Source organism: Ammodytes marinus, assembly GCF_949987685.1.
Source record: "Ammodytes marinus genome assembly, chromosome: 9".
NCBI lineage: Eukaryota > Metazoa > Chordata > Actinopteri > Uranoscopiformes > Ammodytidae > Ammodytes > Ammodytes marinus.
Genome location: NC_137213.1, coordinates 2,398,743 through 2,407,688, shown reverse-complemented (window position 1 = coordinate 2,407,688; position 8,946 = coordinate 2,398,743). Strand labels below are relative to the sequence as shown.

At 38.5% G+C, this 8,946-nt stretch overlaps 1 long non-coding RNA gene across 1 annotated transcript; it reads left to right on the top strand.

The window, feature by feature from the left end:
- Nucleotides 1-1,928: 1,928 nt before the first annotated feature.
- On the top strand, nt 1,929-3,513 carry LOC307255567. Its single transcript, XR_013845026.1, has 3 exons — nt 1,929-2,338; nt 2,699-2,760; nt 3,276-3,513. It is a non-coding gene; the product is annotated as an uncharacterized lncRNA (long non-coding RNA).
- The last annotated feature ends 5,433 nt before the right edge of the window (nt 3,514-8,946 follow it).

Sequence of the window (8,946 nt, the reverse complement as noted above, 5' to 3'; positions counted from 1 at the left end):
TCCAGCACTTCGCCTCAGCACCAAAGAGAAGCTATCGGAACTGCTTGACGGGGTTACACTGCAAGGCCCAGATGACATGGAGGGGGAAAGTGGTGAAGCCCACAGTGCCGCAAGCACATCAGAGGCACTTGACACCCTCTTCGGGGAGGAATACTTCTCAAATATTGAAGTCAACGAGCTAGAAGCTTATTTCGGGGAGCCATGCATCCGTCCACAGGAAAACCCCATGGAGTGGTGGAAGATCAACAGGGAGCGATTTAAAAAACTCAGCGTTCTGGCAAAGCAGCACCTGCTTATCTCCGCCACCTCCGTGCCAGAGGAGCGAGTGTTCTCCGCCGCGGGACTGATTGTGAACCGAATGCGCCTGTCTCCAGAGCACGTTGATATGCTGGTTTTTCTCACAAAAAATGTATTTCGGTTTTCGGAGAATCATTTTCCATTGGATGTATTTTTTTGTAAAAGTGTAAAGTAGGCCTAGTGCCTCAGTTAATATTGACTGTATTGTTTGGTGGATTAATAAGGCCCCGCCGCCCCATAGGGGAGAGTGGCCTAAATTGTGCCGGTGGGGAAGTTGTGCAACCCCTTGTTTCTAGAAAACCATAGAAGAAATTGGAAATGTGACCACATATTTAAGAAGAGCCATCCATTTAACTCATCCTGTAAAGAATGGAGAAACATGGAATAAGATATAAGCACATTTAAGCTAAAAAATCTGTTTTTTGCCTTTCAAAATAAAATTTCCATGATCAAGGTTTTTTGATTACTGTGTCTGAACAATTATAGACACGTTTGAAAACATTTGACACATGCTTTAGTGCTTTAGTATGCTACACTTTGTGTCTATATAGATAGCACAATGTCAGCCCTATCAGGGCTGTACGCTTCTTTTTTTAGGTGGTAGCACTGGTGCTAGCAAGCAAAAAAAATTCAGTAGCACAAAAATTAATTTGGTAGCACACAATTTATGATCGAAAACTTGCATAACCTTAACCCTTGCATTTCGCTACTGTCATGGAATTGAAATATCAACCTTTAAAATATGAGAATTTAGTCAATTAATACCAGATGACACAATGTTTAAATACAAAAATAGAACAGATCTTTAATGTTTGCAAACACGAGTCAAGACAACAATCAAGCAATGGGATTGTGTGAAATGACCAACGATAGGCGGTCATACAGAAGATTTATAGTGAAATCTAATTACGCACGAACATTCCAGCCTACGTACAAGATTCTCCTCAGCCAGATATATTGTTAGTTATCTTACAGACATAGTTCTCAGGAGCCATCTGGGTCAAAACATACACTCCTTACACAGTTTGAGTATCTCAGAACATAACAACCTTCACCATCAAGGTAAGGTCAGGATTTTTGTTGATTAGCTTACGAATATTTAGAGTCAAGATGGCACTAGTCTATATAAACACATAATTATTATGACTGTAATAAACAATTCCACAACACTACATTCCCTTTGAGCATGTCATCTTGGTCTCATTTGAGATTCTCAATTAATATTATATCCTAGTGTGTGCAGTAATAATTATGGAAAAATGAATAGGGGTGCACTGATTGCAATTTAGAAAAAAGAATCTAACCTGCCAATTGCAATTTTTTGCTGATTCAGAATTATTATTATTATAATGTCCTTCTGTTAATTAAAACCAAACTTTAAAACATTAAACATAGCCTATTAAATAAATAAGTATACATATTGGTACAATTTAGGATAAATGAAATAGGTTGTTGTGAATGTGTTGGGAGTAGCTTTTCAGTGGCCAATTTAAAACTTTGTTTAAATAGACTAGGCTACTGTTGACTGCCCGCTGCAGCTGAATGAGTTGCCTTTCAAGCTTATTCACCTTATTTTGGAACGCCCCGTTTTCCACTTCCGATTCTAGCGAGTTTATCATGCGACTTCCGGTTCAGCGCTGCAGAGCCGCGAAAGAATGTAAACAGCGGCAAACAATGAAGCACAATTGAATCGTAGGGAAGAAATATTTGTTTACAGAAAGGTTCTAAACGTAAAAGTAGTACGTTTAGTAAGTTAAGTACTAAGCCATTTGTAATTTAGTAGTTTGTTTTCGATAAACTAGCTTACATCGCTAACATCTACACACACCGTGGTCGCATCCTCTTATTACGATGCGGCAGTCAGACGCCCGCAACGAGGATGACATGAGAAAGTGGCTAGATTACTATGGTCATATTTAGCTGTCCCTTGGAGAAGATGGAGCCATGGTGAAAAATGTCAAGAGCACTGAGTCAGTACCTTCAGAGGGGTAAAGCGGGCTGTACTAGGCTACTCCAAGTAAAGCAGCTTCAATTGAGGAAGGTAAGACAATATGATGTTTTTTTGTTTTAAACCTACAATGATTGGCAATCATACAAGGGCATATTTCTCTATTCTAAAGTGTAATCTCAAATTATATCATCTGATAATCTTTCCCAATATACAATTATGTGATTAAATTAAGTTCAAATGATCAGTTTTCTATGTTTTGTCTAACCAGAAAATAGAAATAACATGAAAAATATCGACTCATGTGAAGTAGCATAATAAATGTTTGCAGCTACTTTAGTTAAAATAGCCTCTGACAACACTACAACTTTGCGATTACTTATACAATCAATACCATTTCTATTTAAACCTAATCAAATTTAACTTGCTAACATGCTTTTTCGTGTATCACAGCACAACGAGAATGAGAATCGGCAGAATCTGGCAGAGGAAGAAAGTACATAAATGGATTTGAGGTAAGTGTGTACATCTTCTCTACATAAAAACAAAATATATCCCATTTGAAATGACTCCATACACAAAGACATTATGGCATTGGCAATACACCATGTTTAGTAGTTGCTCGCTCCGTTTAAGTGGAACACTGTGCAAGCAACTATTAAATGAGATGTACTGCCATCTCTGTGCATGGAGTCGTGTTTTACATTTACACAGTTTAATGCAACTCTTTTCCACAAAATTATTTGGAATGAAATAAGATTGACTAAATCTTACATAATCAACACATTTTAATATCAGTTCTGAGACTTATTCAGGATAATCTGTGATATTCAGTCTATTTCTATGTCACAGAAAGTACAAGTCTAATAATAACACTTTGATTCAAAGTAAGTTGTTTATTATAATATTCAGATGTCTGCCATCATTAATCAGAAATATTTAGAACTGCTGTAGGCCTACATGTATATTGATTCAACCACTCGATTGCTGCTTGACAAAAATATATTTTTTCTTTCTTCTTTTTGCACAGTGGTCAGCAGAGGAGCCATGGCTGTCGGGAAGCCCTGATGGAGTGATGAACACTGAGTACTGTTCCAAGTGTCCAGCCTTGGAGAAATCCTCTGATGTCTCAGGAAGACCACTTCAGTAATAAGATCTCAGATGTGAACATGGGGGGCATTAAAATCACAATCACATGGGCCGCATGACTATTACATGATGTGGTGGACAGTAAATAAGTTAAATTATTGAGTTCCAACTTTTTGAATGTCTGTACTTTACTTGAGTATCTGCTTTTTTTGGAAACTTATGACTTTCACTTCACTATTTTTCTAAGACATAAATTTTACTTTTGAGACCACTACATTTCTGAGGCTAACAAAGTAAAACTTACTCTCAGTCTAAGAAAAGCTTTGAACTCAGCTGTGGATTGAGAGACAGCGAGATCCTCCCATGAGGCAGTTCTCCCTTTACTCACTGCCAATAAGGGCAGGAACACATTTCCTGGGAAAACCCACTGGTCCGTGTTTGTTGTTACGACAGTCACTCTTCTTTCAGGTGATTGTGCAAAATGTTGTACATTAAAATGTGTAAAGAAGTTTCTGTGTGGATTTTAGATTTTTTTTTTAATTGCAATTGGCCAGACGCTCTGTCCCTCACGTAAGGACACCAATTACAGTTCAGCGGGTACTGTAATCGGTTGCCTTACGTGAGGAACAGAGTGTCTGGCCTCAGCTGGTTTTCACAAAGTATAAGGAGAGTGTTATCAATACTTAGAAAAACAATTAAACTGAAAGAAGCAGAGCAGTGGCGTCTTAACGTGACGGGAGGAGAGTTTACCAACAAGACATATTTTCAATTTCCAGTTGGTGTAACCCCATCCCAGCAGCAATATTGCTGGGTGTAGCTAATGATGCAAATTTCTGTACAGAAATTGTGCCAAGTCTAAAGGCTTTCTATTTTAAATATATGCTGCCTCGTATTGCAAATGAAATTCAGGCAGGCAGGTTGTCACTATATGAAATACAAGCAGCTTTGTAAAAACTAGATCTAAACCAGCTGTTCATTTCTCCCATCTCGCCCTAATGTTAAACATTCTGTTAATGTAGTTAAAATGTATTTCAAAGAAGAAAAAGTTTCCGGTAGTATGTTAACAATTGTTTGTTTTCACAAAAGCTGCTTCCAAAATTGCTTAATTAATGTAATACATTTGAGGAATTAAAACAAAATATTTATTTGTTGAATGCTGTTGAAATAAGTATGTGTTTTTAATAAACTTTGTGGCACTTTACTGTACATTTTGCATGTCTTTTGTAATAAGTACAAATTTAAAATGTTACTGTACATTTTGCATATGTCTTGTAATAAGTAAACCAATTGACATTTAACTGTACATTTCTTGGGGGAGACATGAACTGTAACTATGGTCACAAAGGGTCCAGTCCTCCTCCCACTGGGTCACAGCATCTCAGTGAGTTTGGCACATCCACATCCACATCCACATCCACATCCACAGCTCGGTGCTGGGTGTTGCATTGTCACCTAGTAAAATAGAAAATTGTATTTCATTAATGCAGCCTACAAACAAAATAATAATTTCCCCACTGTAAACAACTCTTAGATAACATGTGCATTTACTATTTCCATAATCCACAATGATTGCAAATATCTGATCTGTAGGCTACTCAGCCTGATTGTGGTCATCATAGGCCTATTCGGCCCAATCTACATTAGTAGGTAGCCTATATTATTATCTGGTTTAACTGTTAAATAAGTAAAATATGTATGTTTACATAGAATTGAATGCAGAATTAATTAGGTAACACACGTTACATGATACATAATTTTCGTTCCGCCATAGTTTTTGTTGTTAGTAGGCTACAAATTGTTCACAAACTTTTTAATCAAACCAGTAAACAGAGGAGGCTGTTGATAGTTTGACATACCTGGATAGCACCCGGAGTGGTTTCTTCAACGTAGCTTCATAGCCAAGTCACTTCTCCGGGTAGGGATGCTATTCAGTTGGTTTATTTATATATAAAGTGGACGGAACAAACAACGGGGGCCTATCCGAAAAGTCCAATCTCCTTACCTATAAGCCTCCTTTCCTATGCCTTAACCCCTAAACGTCATCGGGGTTAAGGAGAGATGAAAGGTGCTTCCTATCGAACATAGGAAAGGACAGCGTTGTTTCAAATGAATTCGACTCCACCTTTCCTAACCGACGTCATTGCGCGACGGCGAGTATTGCTGACGTGAGTCACTAGCGTGAAACTTCCTTCTCCGAAAATGGACTACAACAAGCGCTCGTTTGATCCATGCGTTCTTTTCATATTGATTTTAATCAGGTTGTCGCCAACAGAGTGAGAATCACTCCCATATATCCCAATTCACATGTGGAATAAAAAGAGGCTACACTTGTGTTGATGTTGAAATGAACTGCCCCCAGTAACTTCATTAAATGTGAAGTTGGTATTTTATTTTCTTATGGTGTAAATTATGTGCTACGAAAATAACTATTATGATGTTGGTCTTTTATGAGTTCTTTATTATCTTTAGCCTGTGTGTGTGGGGGGGGGGGGGAGTATTTTGTTTTAGCCGAGTTAAATCTTCCTCTCTTCTCCTCTCTTCTGTTTTACCTCTCGTTCGTATTCGTGTAGAGTCGGTAAACTCCGGCGGTGGCCTGTTGCTTTAAATCTTGCCGCCGTAAAGGATTATGGGATACCACTATCTCCTTTCCTTTAGCATAGGTTGGTCAGGAGTAACCTATGCTAAAGGAGGGTTAAAGGATGAATCGAGGCTCCTTTCCTAAGCATTTGGAGAATTCGGATCACCTATCCGCCGAGTACTTCCGGTTCATCTCGATAGGAAAGGAAATTTCCTATGCAAAAAAAAGTTTTCGGATAGGCCCCCGGTGCTCCGCAGGTATGCTATACTAAGATCAAGCTAACCGGAAGTTCGATGACAGGATCAACAACAATGGCGTCTTCCATGGTTACGTTCCAAAATAAGGGTCCATGCTTTCAAGCTAGAAAAAAGCGCTAACTTCCTGTTCTTACCGGCAGTCAACTCACGTTTGGCTAGTAACAGGCTTTTAATGTGAAGGCGCACAGGAAATGTTCTGTTTGTACACGCGCTAACTTAACTGCGGTAATGTGCCGTCTTCTTCCGGTAATTGCTGTAGGTGAAGTTTTTATACCTAGAATCGCTGCACGAGCACAGATCCCGAGGACACATATCTTTCACCAGCCAAAGTGGAGGGTGGACTCAATAACTTACTTGCCTAATAGTCCAGGCAAAATAGCGTTTTTCGACAGACAAATTGTAAAAGAATTTTTTTCAGCTCAGATAATTTCTATGAGGTGTCCAGAACAACATACTAAAAGTCCTAAGAAATCCTAGTTGAGGAAATATGTTTAATTCTCATCAATCCGAGATGTGTGCCAATAAGGCAAGACACCAATAAATCCCAATAGGGCTATTTTTTTTCCTTTAGTCCTATCAAAATGAAACTTTACACAATGAAAGTATCCATGATAATTAACATTTTTTGTATTGCAAGTTTCTTTGAAAATGAATTTTAATATGCAAATGAGCTATACACTAATCGTACACGCCCAAAATAAACCCAAATAGGCTTAATTTTTTCCTTTACTCCTACCACAATAAAACTTTACATAGTAAAAGTATACTAGAAAAGTCACTTTTTTTGTATTACAAGTTGCTTTTTAAATGCATTTGAATATGCACATGAGCTCCACACTTATTGAATATCCAATCATCCTACTGCCAATGGGTGATGGCGATGCTGTTTTTAGACTGGCCTCTAACCTGAAAAACTGCCTGGCTTACCTGCCAGGGGTATAACAGGTGCCTCTCATGAATTAGATTAACCCCTCCCTTAGCTAGTGTAATTTTTTACTTTTTTCAGTGCCATTCCCTTTCCTATGCCAAATAGACGAGACTGAAATGGCATGGATAGAGGAGATTGTCAGACACCTTGGGACCAAGTAACTCCTTTGTCTACTTTATGCACCATACAGTGCTGCTTGAAAGTATGTGAACCCCTTGAGCCTTTATGAATTTTATTTATCAATACCAGTATTTTATATATGAAATAACAGATTTTTGTTAATCAATTAAACATTTTTCTTTTCCAGAAATCAATTGTTAAAACAGATTTTAAAAAATTATTTGCCAACTTTTGTATGTGAAAAAGTTTGTGAACCCTGAGCTGCATTGGTAATCAGGTGGGCCAAATTTGTGATGAAATGGACCAATGTAATAAAGAAATTAGGTGGCACTAGATAAAACAGAGATCAAACCAGGTCAGTGTAGGCCCACCAAAGTGAACCCATACAGATCAGACTTGCCAAAAGGGAAAGACAATCTCAGAGGATCTCAGGAAGAGAGATGTGATGTTGCACATTTGTCTGGGGACAGCTATCAATTCATTTATTTGGTTCTTGTGCCATAAACAGCTTGTGTGCATTAAGATCAGCATGATGAAACAAGAGTACTAGCAAGTCTGTGTCATCACCTACTGAGACTGTGTCTTTTGTTCTGGCAGAGGCAATGGCAGTTTGGACAATGAGCACATCTGCATCGTGCTTTGTATGGTTTGTGATACACCATTTTTTGTCTTACAAGTTTCTTTGAAAATGAATTTTAATATGCAAATGAGCTATACACTTATCAAATATAGGCTACCCAAATTATATCCGCATAGGCTTAATTTGAACCTTTACTCCTACCACATTAAAACTTTACACAATGAAAGTCTACATGAAAAGTAAAACATTTGTATTAGAAGTTAACTTATAATGGTCAAGGCTTTCCAGAAGGGGTTGGTCGAACGTCAGAACAGGGGTCACATCATACTGCAGAGCTTGAGTTGCCACAAACCTCAATGTTGAGTATATGCAGGATTCATCACTGGGATCAAGATCAATCATTGGAAGGAATGTTACTGAAGCTCTCCCAGGGTGTTCATCTAGAAGATGCAGGATCTGCATCATACCAGACCATGATGGCCTTTGAGAGTGAAGGAGGAGGGTTGTCTTCCACAAAACATCCAGCTGTGATGTTTTGTTATCTGCTGGCAACAGAGCCAGTGGCTGATACACAATAGGTTCACGTATAGGAGGAATCATAAAGTACTGAATGTGTATGCGACCAACTGCAGCAATATCTGCAGCAGTCACTTCGATCTTTAAAAGAAAAAATGAAGCCTATGCGAATATATTTTGGGTAGCCTATATTTGATTAGAGTATAGCTAATTTGCATATTAAAATCAATTTTCAAAGATAAAAATGGAATATCACAAACCATGCAAAGCACGATGCAGATGTGCTCATTGTCCAAACTGCTATTGCCTCTGCCAGAACAAAAGACACAGTCTCAGTAGGTGATGACACAGACTTGTCAGAACTCTTGTTGCATCATGCTGATCTGAATGCACAGGAGCCGTTTATGGCACAAGAACCAAAGAAAGCAACAAAAACAAGACGGATATGGTGCATAAAGTAGACAAAGGAGTTACTTGGTCCCAAAGTGTGTGACAATCTCTTCTTTCTCCATGCCATTTCAGGCTGTGATTCTACGTCTCGTCTATTTGGCATAGGAAAGGGAATGGCACTAGCCTGGAAATCCAGACCTGCCACTAGGCGCTGGCAAGTTAAATGTGCTGCGCCTGTTGGTC